Below are 17,871 nucleotides of genomic sequence, written 5' to 3' on the forward strand. Positions count from 1 at the left end.
TCACATCAGCACCAGGCCGGATATACCTGTATTAGGGGAGGGTGTGTGACGTCAGCACCAGGCCGAACATACAGTACCTTTATCCATTGCACCACTAAGTCTCAGGCTTAGCGACATCTGTATCAATCATTCGATGGTGGGCCTGATACGCTGGGTTTTGGAAATAAGCCGTGATTTCACTTTAGCAGGGCAGGAGCATAATTGATCTCTGGCTTTCTGTGCGATCAGTTCTGAATGACCCCAATATTCGCAGTAAGATACCATGTTTACCAGCTGCGGGTACAGCCAGTGCTACGTGTTATTGTGATCCAGGGAAGCAGCCTTTGCCCTGAACAGAGAGTGACAGAGGGCTTCTGTTGTCCTATGGGGGAGGGACGTGTTATGCACAGTTACTATACGAAGACACACGCAACACGGGAAGTTTAACTAGAAAGTTTAATCATTAAAATATACTGATGTGATAACAATGACAAAAACAGTTCATTCCAAGAGCTGCGAGAGCCGGGACACTGCACAGAGCAACTGGTGAGACACAGACAGGAGGCTGCACTGCACGGAGACACTGGTGAGAGACAGACAGGACGCTGCACTGCACAGAGTCACTGGGGAGAGACAGACAGGAGGCTGCACTGCACGGAGACACTGGTGAGAGACAGACAGGAGGCTGCACTGCACAGAGTCACTGGGGAGAGACAGACAGGAGGCTGCACTGCACAGACGCACTGGGGAGAGACAGACAGGAGGCTGCACTGCACAGACGCACTGGGGAGAGACAGACAGGACAATGTAATGCACAGAGACACTGGTGAGAGACAGACAGGAGGCTGCACTGCACAGACACTGGTGAGAGACAGACAGGACGCTGCAATGCACAGATACACTGGTGAGAGACAGACAGGAAGCTGCACTGCACAGTCACTGGGCAGAGACAGACAGGGGGCTGCACTGCACAAAGACACTGGTGAGAGACATACAGGACACTGCACTGCACAGAGACACTGGGGAGAGACAGACAGGACACTGCACTGCACAGAGACACTGGTGAGAGAGAAAGACAGGACGCTGCACTGCACAGAGTCACTGGGGAGAGACAGACAGGAGGCTGCACTGCAGGAAGACACTGGTGAAAGACAGACAGGACGCTGCACTGCACATAAGGCGTCTAATGCATTATTGAGATGAACCTTTTCTTTCAACTTAAACCTTGATTACCCCTAGCAGTAAATCACACGGACACATGACCTGAAATAACTCACACGGACACGTGACCTGAAATAACGACACGGACAACCACTGCATAAGTTTAAAAAGGTAAAGGGTATTTATTGTGGTATGACCCTATTGAAAGGGATGGCCTAGAGAGCGCTTGACGACCAGCCAGTCATAAACGTTAGCAATGGCGGCGACTACAACGCCCCAACTTGTAACTAGGGCGAGGAACCGCCCCCATTGAATTCAAAGCCAGCCTGCGCTGTGACTGTCTTGCCGCCCCTCCTAGGGCCTAATGAGGACAGTTCTAAAAGTGTCCTGCGTCCCCCCTCGGGGGCAGAACTCACCAGCCTTCCTGGCAGAGGGTGGCAATACCTCACAGTGACCACCTGTACTTCAAACTGGACTGCTGATCGAGAGCGCCCTCCCGCCAATTTATATTAAAATTGATGAGAGCCAAATTTGGGTGACGGCCGAAAGGCCATGTGGTAGGTGGTTAGCACAAGGGAGGGAGGGTGGGAATCCAGACTCAAGAGGAAGATGGATCATCTGACTACCTCTTATATACCTCCACCTATGCTACCACCCCTTCTACACCTGATTGGCTACCCCATCTACACTGTACTTCTATGGGTAAGTGACACTCTGATTTCTATCTTTGTCATACCATCCCAAACTGCACCGACTCTTATATTCCCTCATGCCTAGGCAGCCCTCGCTCTCTCGAGACACTGGTGAGAGACAGACAGGACGCTGCACTGCACAGTCACTGGGGAGAGACAGACAGGAGGCTGCACTGCACAGAGACACTGGTGAGAGACAGACAGGACGCTGCACTGCACAGTCACTGGGGAGAGACAGACAGGAGGCTGCACTGCACAGAGACACTGGTGAGAGACATACAGGACGCTGCACTGTACAGAGTTACTTGGGAGAGACATACAGGAAGCAGCACTGCACAGAGACAATGGTGAGAGACATACAGGACACTGCACTGTACAGTCACTGGGGAGAGACATACAGGAAGCAGCACTGCACGGAGACACTGGTGAGACAGACAGGACACTGCACTGCACAGAGACACCGGGGAGAAACAGACAGAGCGTTATGTGACGTACAAAGGAGGCCATACCCAGGCTGGGCATCTGCACAGAGCATGTGGCTGCTGCAGGTTTTCATGGTGTGGGTGACAGCAGTATTTAAAGCTGCACCAGGTGGCAATATAGTGTCTGACAATGCTGACAGTGGGCACCTAGTACCTGCACATTCCTCTGCGCGGCTGCATGCCGGGGAAGGAGCTCACACCGGCTGTTCCCTGCAGATGCCACAGCAGACTATACAGATGTGTCCCTCATACATACCTCTAAACATGACCCTCTCCCGGAGGGACACAATGCTCTGCCCCTGGACTTTCTAATTAATGCATGATTACCCTCATTTGTGCTGATCAGGTTAATTGATAAGAAAGGAGCTTTAACACAGGTGCTGGCAATCATACATTACCAGGGAAGCCCAGGAACAGAGCATGGTGTCCTCCTGGAGAGGGGCATGCTGGGAGGTATGGATAATGTAGGATTGCCAGCACCTGTGGGGAGCTAGGTAACTGATAAGAAAGGTGTCACCACAGGTGCTGGCAATCATACATTACCAGGGAAGGCCAGGAACAGAGCATTGTGTCCTCCTGGAGAGGGGCATGCTGGGAGGTATGGATAATGTATGATTGCCAGCACCTGTGGGGAGCTGGGTAACTGATAAGAAAGGTGTCACCACAGGTGCTGGCAATCATACATTACCAGGGAAGCACAGGAACAGAGCATTGTGTCCTCCTGGAGAGGGGCATGCTGGGAGGTATGGATAATGTAGGATTGCCAGCACCTGTGGGGAGCTAGGTAACTGATAAGAAAGGTGTCACCACAGGTGCTGGCAATCATACATTCCCAGGGAAGCCCAGGAGCAGAGCATTGTGTCCTCCTGGAGAGGGGCATGCTGGGAGGTATGGATAATGTATGATTGCCAGCACCTGTGGGGAGCTAGGTAACTGATAAGAAAGGTGTCACCACAGGTGCTGGCAATCCTACATTACCAGGGAAGCTCAGGAACAGAGCATTGTGTCCTCCTGGAGAGGGGCATGCTGGGAGGTATGGATAATGTATGATTGCCAGCACCTGTGGGGAGCTAGGTAACTGATAAGAAAGGTGTCACCACAGGTGCTGGCAATCATACATTACCAGGGAAGTCCAGGAACAGAGCATTGTGTCCTCCTGGAGAGGGGCTTGCTGGGAGGTATGGATAATGTATGATTGCCAGCACCTGTGGGGAGCTAGGTAACTGATAAGAAAGGTGTCACCACAGGTGCTGGCAATCATACATTACCAGGGAAGCCCAGGAGCAGAGCATTGTGTCCTCCTGGAGAGGGGCATGCTGGGAGGTATGGATAATGTAGGATTACCAGCACCTGTGGGGAGCTAGGTAACTGATAAGAAAGGTGTCACCACAGGTGCTGGCAATCATACATTACCAGGGAAGCCCAGGAACAGAGCATTGTGTCCTCCTGGAGAGGGGCATGCTGGGAGGTATGGATAATGTAGGATTACCAGCACCTGTGGGGAGCTAGGTAACTGATAAGAAAGGTGTCACCACAGGTGCTGACAATCATACATTACCAGGGAAGCCCAGGAGCAGAGCATTGTGTCCTCCTGGAGAGGGGCATGCTGGGAGGTATGGATAATGTATGATTGTCAGCACCTGTGAGGAGCTAGGTAACTGATAAGAAAGGTGTCACCACAGGTGCTGGCAATCATACATTACCAGGGAAGCCCAGGAACAGAGCATTGTGTCCTCCTGGAGAGGGGCATGCTGGGAGGTATGGATAATGTATGATTGCCAGCACCTGTGGGGAGCTAGGTAACTGATAAGAAAGGTATCACCACAGGTGCTGGCAGTCATACATTACCAGGGAAGCCCAGGAACAGAGCATGGTGTCCTCCTGGAGAGGGGCATGCTGAGTGGTATGGATAATGTATGATTGCCAGCACCTGTGAGGAGCTAGGTAACTGATAAGAAAGGTGTCACCACAGGTGCTGGCAATCATACATTACCAGGGAAGCCCAGGAACAGAGCATGGTGTCCTCCTGGAGAGGGGGATGCTGGGAGGTATGGATAATGTAGGATTGCCAGCACCTGTGGGGAGCTAGGTAACTGATAAGAAAGGTGTCACCACAGGTGCTGGCAATCATACATTACCAGGGAAGTCCAGGAACAGAGCATTGTGTCCTCCTGGAGAGGGGCATGCTGGGAGGTATGGATAATGTAGGATTGCCAGCACCTGTGGGGAGCTAGGTAACTGATAAGCAAGGTGTCACCACAGGTGCTGGCAATCATACATTACCAGGGAAGCCCAGGAGCAGAGCATTGTGTCCTCCTGGAGATGGGCATGCTGGGAGGTATGGATAATGTATGATTGCCAGCACCTGTGGGGAGGTAGGTAACTGATAAGAAAGGTGTCACCACAGGTGCTGGCAATCATACATTACCAGGGAAGCCCAGGAGCAGAGCATTGTGTCCTCCTGGAGAGGGGCATGCTGGGAGGTATGGATAATGTAGGATTGCCAGCACCTGTGGGGAGCTAGGTAACTGATAAGAAAGGTGTCACCACAGGTGCTGGCAATCATACATTACCAGGGAAGTCCAGGAACAGAGCATTGTGTCCTCCTGGAGAGGGGCATGCTGGGAGGTATGGATAATGTAGGATTGCCAGCACCTGTGGGGAGCTAGGTAACTGATAAGAAAGGTGTCACCACAGGTGCTGGTAATCATACATAACCAGGGAAGCCCAGGAACAGAGCATTGTGTCCTCCTGGAGAGGGGCATGCTGGGAGGTATGGATAATGTAGGATTGCCAGCACCTGTGGGGAGCTAGGTAACTGATAAGAAAGGTGTCACCACAGGTGCTGGTAATCATACATTACCAGGGAAGTCCAGGAACAGAGCATTGTGTCCTCCTGGAGAGGGGCATGCTGGGAGGTATGGATAATGTAGGATTGCCAGCACCTGTGGGGAGCTAGGTAACTGATAAGAAAGGTGTCACCACAGGTGCTGGTAATCATACATAACCAGGGAAGCCCAGGAACAGAGCATTGTGTCCTCCTGGAGAGGGGCATGCTGGGAGGTATGGATAATGTAGGATTGCCAGCACCTGTGGGGAGCTAGGTAACTGATAAGAAAGGTGTCACCACAGGTGCTGGTAATCATACATAACCAGGGAAGCCCAGGAACAGAGCATTGTGTCCTCCTGGAGAGGGGCATGCTGGGAGGTATGGATAATGTAGGATTGCCAGCACCTGTGGGGAGCTAGGTAACTGATAAGAAAGGTGTCACCACAGGTGCTGGCAATCATACATTACCGGGGAAGTCCAGGAGCAGAGCATTGTGTCTTCCTGCAGAGGGGCATGCTGGGAGGTATGGATAATGTATGATTGGCAGCACCTGTGGGGAGCTAGGTAACTGATAAGAACGGTGTCACCACAGGTAATGGCAATCATACATTACCAGGGAAGCCCAGGAGCAAAGCATTGTGTCCTCCTGGAGAGGGGCATGCTGGGAGGTATGGATAATGTAGGATTGCCAGCACCTGTGGGGAGCTAGGTAACTGATAAGAACGGTGTCACCACAGGTGCTGGCAATCATACATTACCAGGGAAGCCCAGGAACAGAGCGTTGTGTCCTCCTGGAGAGGGGCATGCTGGGAGGTATGGATAATGTAGGATTGCCAGCAGCTGTGGGGAGCTAGGTAACTGATAAGAATGGTGTCACCACAGGTGCTGGCAATCATACATTACCAGGGAAGCCCAGGAACAGAGCATTGTGTCCTCCTGGAGAGGGGCATGCTGGGAGGTATGTATAATGTAGGATTGCCAGCACCTGTGGGGAGCTGGGTAACTGATAAGAAAGGTGTCACCACAGGTGCTGGCAATCATACATTACCAGGGAATCCCAGGAGCAGAGCATTGTGTCCTCCTGGAGAGGGGCATGCTGGGATGTATGGATAATTTATGATCGCCAGCACCTGTGGGGAGCTAGTTAACTGATAAGAAAGGTGTCACCACAGGTGCTGGCAATCCTACATTACCAGGGAAGCCCTGGAGCAGAGCATTGTGTCCTCCTGGAGAGGGGCATGCTGGGAGGTATGCTCATACACTACTGCTGCAGTCCTTCTCGGAGCTCAATCCGGGGGTGGTTACAGGCTCGTTCCCGGGGGGTTACAGGATCCTTCCCGGGGGTTACAGGCTCCTTCCCGGGTGGGGGGGGTTACAGGCTCGTTCCTGGGGGGGGCTTACAGGCTCGTTCCCAGGGGGGTTACAGGCTCGTTCCTGGGGGGGGGAGGTTACGGGCTAGTTCCCAGGGGGCTACAGGCTCGTTCCCGGGGGGGGTACAGGCTCGTTCCTGGGGGGGGGGGGGTTACAGGCTCGTTCCCAGGGGGCTACAGGCTCGTTCCTGGGGGGGGGTTACAGGCTCGTTCCTGGGGGGGGGGGTTACAGGCTCGTTCCCGGGGGGTTACAGGCTCGTTCCTGGGGGGGTTTACAGGCTCGTTCCCGGGGGGGGTTGCAGGCTCGTTCCCGGGGGGGGGGGGGGGTTACAGGCTCGTTCCCGGGGGGGTTACAGGCTCGTTCACAGGGGGGGGGGGTTTAGAGGCTCGTTCCCGGTGGGGGTTACAGGTTCGTTCCCGGGGGTTTACAGGCTCGTTCCCGGGGGTTTACAGGCTCGTTCCCAGGGGGGTTACAAGCTTGTTCCCGGGGGGGTTACAGGCTCGTTCCCGGGGGGGGGGGGGGTTACAGGCTCCTTCCCGGGGGGATTACAGGCTCGTTCCGGGGGGTGGGTTTACAGGCTACTTCCGGGGGGGCTACAGGCTCGATCCCGGGGGGGTTACAGGCTCGATCCCGGGGGGGGTTACAGGCTCGATCCCGGGGGGTTACAGGCTCGATCCCGGGGGGGGGGTTACAGGCTCGATCCCGGGGGGTTACAGGCTCGATCCCGGGGGGGGGGGGGGTTACAGGCTCGTTCCCGGGGGGGGTTACAGGCTCCTTCCTGGGGGGGGGTTACAGACTCCTTCCCGGGGGGTGGATTCACAGGCTTGTTCCCGGGGGGTGGGTTTACAGGCTCGTTCCCGGGGGTTTACAGGCTCGTTCCCAGTGGGCAACAGGCTCGTTCCCGGGGGGGGGGGTTACGGGCTCGTTCCCAGGGGGCTACAGGCTCGTTCCCGGGGGTTACAGGCTTGTTCCTGGGAGGGGGGGGTTACAGGCTCGTTCCCGGGGGGGTTACAGGCTCGTTCCCGGGGGGGTTACAGGCTCGTTCCGGGGGGGGGGGAGGGGGTAACAGGCTCGTTCCCGGGGGGGGGGTTACAGGCTCGTTCCCGGGGGGGTTTACAGGATTGTTTCCGGGGGGTTACATGCTCCTTACCGGGGGGGTTACAGGCTTGTTCCTGGGGGGGGGGGTTTACAGGCTCGTTCCCGGGGGGGTTTACAGGTTCGTTCCCGGGGGTTTACAGGCTCATTCCCGGGGGTTTATACAGGCTCGTTCCCAGGGGGGGATACAGGCTCGTTCTCGGGGGGGGGGGGGTTACAGGCTCGTTCCCGGGGGGGGGGGGTTACAGGCTCCTTCCCGGGGGGTTACAGGCTCCTTCCCGGGGGTTGGGTTTACAGGCTCGTTCCCGGGGGGTGGGTTTACAGGCTCGTTCCCGGGGGTTTACAGGCTCGTTCCCGGGGGGGTTACAGGCTCGTTCCCGGGGGGGGGGGGGGTTACAGGCTCCTTCCCGGGGGGGTTACAGGCTCGTTCCCGGGAAGTGGGTTTACATGGTCGTTCCCGGGGGGTGGGTTTACAGGCTCCTTCCAGGGGGGCTACAGGCTCGATCCCGGGGGGTTACAGGCTCGATCCCGGGGGGTTACAGGCTCAATCCCAGGGGATACAGGCTCGTTCCCGGGGGGGGTTACAGGCTCGTTCCCAGGGGGGGGCTTACAGGCCCGTTCCCAGGGGGGTTACAGGCTCGTTCCTGGGGGGGGGAGGTTACGGGCTCGTTCCCAGGGGGCTACAGGCTCGTTCCCGGGGGGTACAGGCTCGTTCCTGGGGGGGGGGGGGGTGTTACAGGCTCGTTCCCAGGGGGCTACAGGCTCGTTCCTGGGGGGGGTTACAGGCTCGTTCCTGGGGGGGGGGGGTTACAGGCTCCTTCCCAGTGGGTTACAGGCTCCTTCCCAGGAGGTTACAGGCTCCTTCCCAGGAGGTTACAGGCTCCTTCCCGGGGGGGGGGGGATTTACAGGCTCGTTCCCGGGGGGTGGGTTTACAGGCTCGTTCCCGGGGGTTTACAGGCTCGTTCCCGGGGGGGTTACAGGCTCGTTCCCGGGGGGGGGGGGGTTTACAGGCTCCTTCCCGGGGGGGTTACAGGCTCGTTCCCGGGAAGTGGGTTTACAGGGTCGTTCCCGGGGGGTGGGTTTACAGGCTCCTTCCCGGGGGGGCTACAGGCTCGATCCCAGGGGGGTTACAGGCTCGATCCCGGGGGGTTACAGGCTCAATCCCGGGGGTTACAGGCTCGTTCCCGGGGGGGGGTTACATGCTCGTTCCTAGGGGGAGGCTTACAGGCTCGTTCCCAGGGGGGTTACAGGCTCGTTCCTGGGGGGGGGTGTTACAGGCTTGTTCCCAGGGGGTTACAGGCTCGTTCCGGGGGGGGGGGGTTACAGGCTCGTTCCCGGGGGGGTTACAGGCTCGTTCCCAGGGGGCTACAGGCTTGTTCCCGGGGGGGTACAGGCTCGTTCCCAGGGGGCTACAGGCTTGTTCCCGGGGGGGTACAGGCTCGTTCCTGGGGGGGGGGGGTGTTACAGGCTCGTTCCCAGGGGGCTACAGGCTTGTTCCTGGGGGGGGTTACAGGCTCGTTCCTGGGGGGGGGGTTACAGGCTCCTTCCCAGTGGGTTACAGGCTCCTTCCCAGGAGGTTACAGGCTCCTTCCCAGGAGGTTACAGGCTCCTTCCGTTCCCGGGGGGGGGTTTACAGGCTCGTTCCCGGGGGGGGGTTAAAGGCTCGTTCCCTGGGGGTTACAGGCACGGAACGTGGTGGGGGGTTACAGACACGTTCCTGGGGGGGTTACAGGCTCGTTCCCGGGGGGGTTACAGGCACGATCCCGGGGGTTTACAGGCTCGTCCCGGGGGGTTACAGGCTCATTCCGGGAGGGGGGGTTTACAGGCTCGTTCCCTGGGGGTTCACAGGCACGATCCTCCCGGGGGGGTTACAGGCTCGTCCCGGGGGGGTTACAGGCTCATTCCCGGGGGGGATACAGGCTCGTTCCCGGGGGGTACAGGCTTGTTCCTGGGGGTTTACAGACTCGTTCCCGGGGGGAAGGGGGGTTACAGGCTCGTTCCTCATACATATCTCGCAACATGACCCTCTCCAGGTGGGACAGAGTGCTCCACTCCTGGACTTTCCAATTAATGCATGATTACCCTCATCTGTGTTCAACAGGTTAATTGATAAGAAAGGAGCTTTAACACAGGTGATGGCAATCATACATTACCGGGGAAGTCCAGGAGTAGAGCAATGTGTCCTCCTGGAGAGGGGCATGCTGGGAGGTATGCTCATACAGGACTGCTGCAGTCATTCTCGGAGCTCAATCCGGGGGGGGGTTACAGGCTCGTTCCCGGGGGGTTACAGGCTCCTTCCGGGGGGGGGGGGTTACAGGCTCGTTCACAGGGGGGTGGGTTACAGGCTCCTTCCCGGGGGGGGGGTTTACTGGCTCGTTCCCGGGGGGGGGGTTACGGGCTCGTTCCCAGGGGGCTACAGGCTCGTTCCCGGGGGGTTACAGGCTCGTTCCTGGGGGGGGGGTTGGTTACAGGCTCGTTCCCGGGGGGGTTGCAGGCTCGTTCCCGGGAGTTTACAGGCTCGTTCCAGGGGGGGGGGGTTACAGGCTCGTTCCAGGGGGGGGGTTACAGGCTCCTTCCCGTGGGGGATTACAGGCTCGTTCCGGGGGTGGGGTTTACAGGCTCGTTCCTGGGGGTGTTCAGGCTCCTTCCTGCGTGGTTACAGGATCCTTCCCGCAGGGGGGATTACAGGCTCATTCCCGGGGGGTTACTGGCTCGTTCCTGGGGGGGGTTACAGGCTCGTTCCCGGGGGGGTTACAGGCTCGTTCCCGGGGGTTTACAGGTTCGTTCCCGGGGGGGATACAGGCTCGTTCCCGGGGGGGGGGGGGGTTACAGGCTCCTTCCCGGGGGGTGGGTTTACAGGCTCGTTCCCGGGGGTTTACAGGCTCATTCCCAGGGGGCTACAGGCTCGTTCCCAGCGGGTTTACAGGCTCGTTCCCGGGGGGGGTTACAGGTTCTTTCCCGGGGGTTTACAGGCTCGTTCCCGGGGGTATACAGGCTCGTTCCGGGGGGGGTTACAGGCTCGTTCCCGGGGGGGTTACAGGCTCGTTCCCGGGGGGGGGTTACAGGCTCCTTCCCGGGGGGGTTACAGGCTCGTTCCCGGGGGGTGGGTTTACAGGGTCGTTCCCGGGGGGGTGGGTTTACAGGCTCCTTCCCGTGGGGGCTAAAGGATCGATCCCGGGGGGTTACAGGCTCGATCCCGGGGGGTTACAGGCTCAATCCCAGGGGTTACAGGCTCGATCCCAGGGGTTACAGGTTCGATCCCGGCGGTTACAGGCTCAATCCCAGGGGTTACAGGCTCGATCCCAGGGGCTACAGGTTCGATCCCGGTGGGTTACAGGCTCGTTCCCGGGGGTGGGGGGGTTAAAGGCTCGTTTCCGTGGGGGTTACAGGCTCATTCCCGGGGGGAGGGGGTTACAGGCTCGATCCCGGGGGGATTACAGGCTCAATCCCCGGGGGGGTTACAGGCTCAATCCCAGGGGTTACAGGCTCGATCCCGGGGGGTTACAGGCTCAATCCCCGGGGGGGTTACAGGCTCAATCCCAGGGGTTACAGGCTCGATCCCAGGGGGTTACAGGTTCGATCCCGGTGGGTTACAGGCTCGTTCCGGGGGGGGGGTTACAGGCTCGTTCCCGGGGGTAGGGGGGTTACAGGCTCGTTCCCGGGGGGTAACAGGCTCATTCCCGGGGGTTTACAGGCTCGTTCCCGGGGGGGGTTACAGGCTCCTTCCCGGGGGGGTTACAGGCTCCTTCCCTGGGGGGGGGGGGTTATAGGCTCGTTCCCGGGGGTGGGGGGGTTACAGGCTCGATCCCGGGGGGTTACAGGCTCAATCCCCGGGGGGGTTACAGGCTCAATCCCAGGGGTTACAGGCTCGATCCCAGGGGGTTACAGGTTCGATCCCGGTGGGTTACAGGCTCGTTCCGGGGGGGGGGGGTTACAGGCTCGTTCCCGGGGGTAGGGGGGTTACAGGCTCGTTCCCGGGGGGTAACAGGCTCATTCCCGGGGGTTTACAGGCTCGTTCCCGGGGGGGGGTTACAGGCTCCTTCCCGGGGGGGTTACAGGCTCGTTCCCTGGGGGGGGGGGTTATAGGCTCGTTCCCGGGGGTGGGGGGGTTACAGGCTCGTTCCCGGGGGGTTACAGGCTCGTTCCCCGGGAGGTTACAGGCTCGTTTCCGTGGGGGTTACAGGCTCATTCCCGGGGGGGGGGGGGGTTTACAGGCTCAATCCCCGGGGGGGTTACAGGCTCAATCCCAGGGGTTACAGACTCGATCCCAGGGGGTTACAGGTTCGATACCGGTGGGTTACAGGCTCGTTCCGGGGGGGGGGGTTACAGGCTCGTTCCCGGGGGTGGGGGGGTTACAGGCTCGTTCCTGGGGGGTTACAGGCTCGTTCCCGGGGGGTTACAGGCTCATTCCTGGGGGGGTTACAGGCTCCTTCCCGGGGGGGTTACAGGCTCGTTCCCGGGGGGTGGGTTTACAGGCTCGTTCCCGGGGGGTGAGTTTACAGGCTCCTTCCTGGGGGGGCTACAGGCTCGATCCTGGGGGGTTACAGGCTCGATCCCGGGGGGTTACAGGCTCGATCCCGGGGGGTTACAGGCTCGATCCCGGGGGTACAGGCTCGATCCCGGGGGGTTACAGGTTTGATCCCGGTGGGTTACAGGTTCGATCCCGGTGGGTTACAGGCTCGTTCCGGGGGGGTTACAGGCTCGTTCCCGGGGGGGGGGGGGTTACAGGCTCGTTCCCGGGGGGGTTACATGCTCCTTACCGGGGGGGTTACAGGCTCGTTCCCGGGGGGTGGGTTTACAGGCTCCTTCCCGGGGGGTTACAGGCTCGTTCTGGGGGAGGTTATAGGCTCATTCCCGGGGGGGTTACAGGCTCGTTCCCAGGGGGTTTACAGGCTCGTTCCCAGGGGGGGTTACAGGCTCGTTCCCGGGGGGGTTACAGGCTCGTTTCTGGGGGGGGGGGTTTACAGGCTCGTTCCCGGGGGGGTTACAGGCTTGTTCCCGGGGTGGTTACAGGCTCGTTCCGGGGGGGGTGTTACAGGCTCATTCCCGGGGGGGGTTACAGGTTCTTTCCCAGGGTTTACAGGCTCGTTCCCGGGGGTTTACAGGCTCGTTCCCGGGGGGGGGGGGGTTACAGGCTCGTTCCCGGGGGGGTTACATGCTCCTTACCGGGGGGGTTACAGGCTCGTTCCCGGGGGGTGGGTTTACAGGCTCCTTCCCGGGGGGTTACAGGCTCGTTCCGGGGGGGGTTATAGGCTCGTTCCCGGGGGGGTTACAGGCTCGTTCCCAGGGGGTTTACAGGCTCGTTCCCAGGGGGGGGTTACAGGCTCGTTCCCGGGGGGGTTACAGGCTCGTTTCTGGGGGGGGGGGTTTACAGGCTCGTTCCCGGGGGGGTTACAGGCTTGTTCCCGGGGTGGTTACAGGCTCGTTCCCGGGGGGTGTTACAGGCTCATTCCCGGGGGGGGGGGTTACAGGTTCTTTCCCGGGGGTTTACAGGCTCGTTCCCCGGGGTTTACAGGCTCGTTCCCGGGGGGTTACAGGCTCATTCCCGGGAGGGGGGTTACAGGCTCCTTCCCGGGGGGGTTACACGCTCGTTCCCGGGGGTGGGTTTACAGGCTCGTTCCCGGGGGGTGAGTTTACAGGCTCCTTCCTGGGGGGGCTACAGGCTCGATCCTGGGGGGTTACAGGCTCGATCCCGGGGGGTTACAGGCACGATCCCGGGGGGTTACAGGCTCCATCCCGGGGGTACAGGCTCGATCCCGGGGGGTTACAGGTTCGATCCTGGTGGGTTACAGGTTCGATCCCGGTGAGTTACAGGCTCGTTCCGGGGGGGGGGTTACAGGCTCGTTCCCGGGGGGGGGGGTTACAGGTTCTTTCCCGGGGCTTACAGGCTCGTTCCCGGGGGTTTACAGGCTCGTTCCCGGGGGGGGGGGGTTTACAGGCTCGTTCCCGGGGGGGGTTACATGCTCCTTACCGGGGGGGGGTTACAGGCTCGTTCCAGGGGGGTGGGTTTACAGGCTCGTTCCCGGGGGGTGGGTGTACAGGCTCCTTCCCGGGGGGGCTACAGGCTCGATCCCGGGGGGTTACAGGCTCGATCCCGGGGGTAACAGGCTCGATCCCGGGGGGTTACAGGCTCGATCACGGGGGGTTACAGGTTCGATCCCGGGGGTTACAGGCTCGTTCCGGGGGGGGGGGGTATTCAGGCTCGTTCCCGGGGGGGGTTACAGGCTCGTTCCCGGGGGGTTTACAGGCTCGTTCCCGGGGGGGGGGGGGTTACAGGTTCTTTCCCGGGGCTTACAGGCTCGTTCCCGGGGGTTTACAGGCTCGTTCCCGGGGGGGGGTTTACAGGCTCGTTCCCGGGGGGGTTACATGCTCCTTACCGGGGGGGGGGTTACAGGCTCGTTCCAGGGGGGTGGGTTTACAGGCTCGTTCCCGGGGGGTGGGTGTACAGGCTCCTTCCCGGGGGGGCTACAGGCTCGATCCCGGGGGGTTACAGGCTCGATCCCGGGGGTAACAGGCTCGATCCCGGGGGTTACAGGCTCGATCACGGGGGGTTTCAGGTTCGATCCCGGGGGTTACAGGCTCGTTCCGGGGGGGGGGGGGTATTCAGGCTCGTTCCCGGGGGGGGTTACAGGCTCGTTCCCGGGGGGTTTACAGGCTCGTTCCCGGGGGGGGGGGGTTACAGGCTCGTTTCTAGGGGGGGGGTTACAGGCTCATTCCCGGGGGGGTTACAGGCTTGTTCCCAGGGTGGTTACAGGCTCGTTCCCGGGGGGGGGTTACAGGCTCGTTCCCTGGGGGTTACAAGCTCGTTCCCCGGGGGGTTACAGGCTCGTTCCCCCGGGGGTTACAGGCTCGTTCCCGGGGGGTTACAGGCTCGTTCAGGGGGGGAAGGTTTACAGGCTCGTTCCCAGGGGGTTACAGGCTCGTTCCCGGGGGTTACAGGCTCGTTCCCATGGAGCTACAGGCTCCTTTCCAGCGGGTTACAGGCTCGTTCCCGGGGAGTTACAGGCTCCTTCCCGGGGGTTTACAGGCTCGTTCCCAGGGGGCTACAGGCTCGTTCCCAGCGGGTTACAGGCTCGTTCCCAGGGGGCTACAGGCTCCTTCCCAGCGGGTTACAGGCTCCTTCCCGGGGAGTTACAGGCTCCTTCCCGGGGGGTTACAGGCTCCTTCCCGGCGGGTTACAGGCTTCCCAGTAGCGTAGATAGTGTAATGCAGCCCCCGCTGCTGCTTGGGGGAGCGGGGGCTGCGTGGGTGCCATGTGTCACCTGTGTGCTTGGAGGCAGAGCAGAACAGTAGCTCCAGCCTCCGCTTTTCAGGCTGCTCCGCAGGTTTCATTTCCTTCCTTCCTTCCTTTCGTGGGGGTGCCACAAAACGGGGTGCAGTGAAACGGGGGAGGGGGATAGCGGGGGGGGGGGTGTGCCGCGAATCACGGGAGGGGGTAGTGGGGGGTGCCGTGAATCGTGGGAGGGGGTCATGGGGGTGCCGCAAATCGTGGGAGGGGGACGCAGGGGGTGCAAATCGCTGTAGGGGGGTTGCGGGGGTCCAGGGTGGGGTGCTGGCAGAGGGGGGGAGTGCGGGCAGACCTGCCACTCACCTGGTGGATGTGGAGTAGCAGTGTCTTTGCCTGTCAGCATGTTGAGGCAGAGGGTGTCTGGCACTGTGGGCTGGTTCTCTGTCACTATGTGAGTGTGTGTGTGCAGAGCCAGAGGCTCTGATAGGCTATTAGCCTATGACTCCACCCAGAGTTATAGACACACTCACACATTGAGTGACAGATGTAGCCAAATATATAAGATATATATATATATATATATATATATATATATATATATATATATACATACACACACATAACAGCAGTGTAGACCCCTGGGCATAGCAATGTATTGGGGGCCCCTACCGATCCTCCAGTGGTAGGGGTGGGGGAAGCTTTGATGTCCCGCCGGTGGTAGGGGGTATTATATCAACCGCTCAGCATTTAGGGCCTGGATCAGTAATTTCCACTAATTACCCCTTTACTGCACAGATGGTGGGAGATGGGGTAGGAGAAAGGGGCATTGGGATGAATGAAGGGGTCCCAATACATAACTTCCAGGGTTGTACAGGATGTTTAATATGCAGAGGAGGGGTGTATAGTGCAGTGGGCTTATTATTCATAATAATTTATTTATTCATAATTTTCTGGTGGGACGACAGCTTGCTTGACTGCAGATATCTCCAGTTCCCGGAAATAGATTTCTTAGATTTTTTTTATTATTTCAAATCTTTATTACTTTTCTCAATTTATAATACATATAAAGACAAGTAGAAAATAACTTACAACATACAAACACATACGTATAGTTACAATTCAGTACATTTTTGTTACATAAACAGAATAAAATACAATTATATCTCATTGCGCCATCTTCTTGCTACCTTGGCTCAAATTGGGAATGCCTCATCCGGTATGGCAGACAATGTCAAATCTATCCTCTCTTAACTCATGGTTGTTAACCATTATGCTACCCTGGTCCCATCTTAAAAATTTAAAATAAATGTACGTATTTATTGCTACCCGGGTAACTATGAGGGTGTTAGCCTAGTTGAGGGCTAGATAACCTGGAGACTAGCCAGTATTACTGGTCTTTACTAGACCTTCAAAAATTGGTATAGTAACTGGATTCAGGTCGGAGTAATGGCCCCGAAATGTATGATCTAGATATACTTAGGAACGGGTGTATTAGTTCAAACAGGATAATATTACCATATAAACCAGTCATTTCTACAATTAAGTGGAATTAAGTGCGTGTGCACAAAATAAACTTATAAAGTTTACACTAAGAGAGAGAAAAAAAAAATATAGGAGAAAATAATTCATAATAAATACCCTTTACACTTCCCATCACGCGTTTTAGTACCCTTTACACTTCCCGTCACGTGTTTTAGTACCCTTTACACTTCCTGTCACGTGTTTTAGTACCCTTTACACTTCCCGTCACGTGTTTTAGTACCCTTTACACTTCCCGTCACGTGTTTTAGTACCCTTTACACTTCCCGTCACGTGTTTTAGTACCCTTTACACTTCCCGTCACGTGTTTTTAATACAACAAACAAACTTCGCACATGTGCAATAACTCTCTACTTGTTATCTCGTAATTCTGCTAGCAATATCTGCTATATATTACTTATAGTGATAGTGTCTATCCCAACCCAACCCCCCCTCGTTACTTTCTTTTATAACTCTATCCTTGTGACATGGTGTTGTAAATTACATTTGATAGTATGAGGAATTAATCCAATTGTGCCATATTAACTTATATTTCATTACCGAGTTACGATTTGTATATAAGGATAATTTTATCGTTGCCACGCGTATTGTCGCCCATAATACCTAATAGGCAGCACTTAATAGATAATATCTCGTTATTAAAGCCCGTGTCTACTATTACCTTTTTGACTTCTTCCCAGAATTTGGCGACCCCCTGGCACTCCCACACACCATACTGCAGCGGATCTACCTGGGAATTTGCTTAATGTTTTAACTGACAGGTACGATCTATGAAATATATATAATTGCGTTAATTGAACACGGAGGGAGTTGGTGGCCTTGTTTATAGATTTCATTGCCGTTGACCATTCATCATCACTCAATTCACCAATATCTTGTACCCATTTTTCCCGAAGGTGTATTAATTCATCTTTGAACACTTCTTTCCCCACGGTCTTATATACCCTAGAAACTATTTTTTTTTATTACTAGACTTTAATATTGTTTTTGTCACTGATTCCCCAAATATCGGAGAGTCATTGGGAAAGTATGACTGTATAGCGCTTCTCAACTGCAGATAACGATAGAAGTGCGTTTGAGGCAGATTAAATTCTGTTTTTAATTGGGTAAATGATTTCAGCCCAGATGATGTATAAATCTGTTGGAGTTTGGTCACTTGATAAGGGTGCCAAGCTTCATTAATCTGTAAATTGGACACTTCATGGTCCGTGAATTGATCTACAATCCGGCAATCTATATCTAGGAAGTCTACACCCAGTAATTGATCTACCTCTCGCCAAATTTTAATGGCCTGTATCATTAGTGGAGGATCTGCGCTGGTAAGTTTCCCTTGTATGATTCTTTGTAGTGGGTTAACTCTGACGGTTGAAAGAGAGGTTAATTTATTGGCGTATTCCCAACCGTACTCCCCCTGTAATAACCAAGTTCTTAACTGTGCTAGCTGGGCTGCCAGATAATATCGCCTCATGTCCGGCAGACCCAGTCCCCCTTCA

At 57.0% G+C, this 17,871-nt stretch overlaps 1 protein-coding gene across 8 annotated transcripts in view; it reads left to right on the forward strand.

Moving 5' to 3' along the window:
• Positions 1 to 440: 440 nt before the first annotated feature.
• The window catches only part of GCKR (glucokinase regulator), a 108,595-nt gene continuing 91,164 nt past the window's right edge, over positions 441 to 17,871 (forward strand). For 2 of the 8 annotated variants that reach the window (XM_083178958.1, XM_083178965.1), the window contains exon 1: positions 481 to 645. The gene's annotated coding sequence lies outside the window, so the exon portion shown is untranslated. Of the gene's footprint in view, positions 646 to 921; positions 1,042 to 1,956; positions 2,100 to 17,058; positions 17,140 to 17,871 lie in introns of those variants that run through there. The other 6 variants (XM_083178960.1, XM_083178962.1, XM_083178961.1 and 3 more) reach the window with 6 other exon arrangements.

The sequence above is a fragment of the Crinia signifera genome, chromosome 3 (genome assembly GCF_055691185.1).
Source record: "Crinia signifera chromosome 3, ASM5569118v1, whole genome shotgun sequence".
Lineage (NCBI taxonomy): Eukaryota > Metazoa > Chordata > Amphibia > Anura > Myobatrachidae > Crinia > Crinia signifera.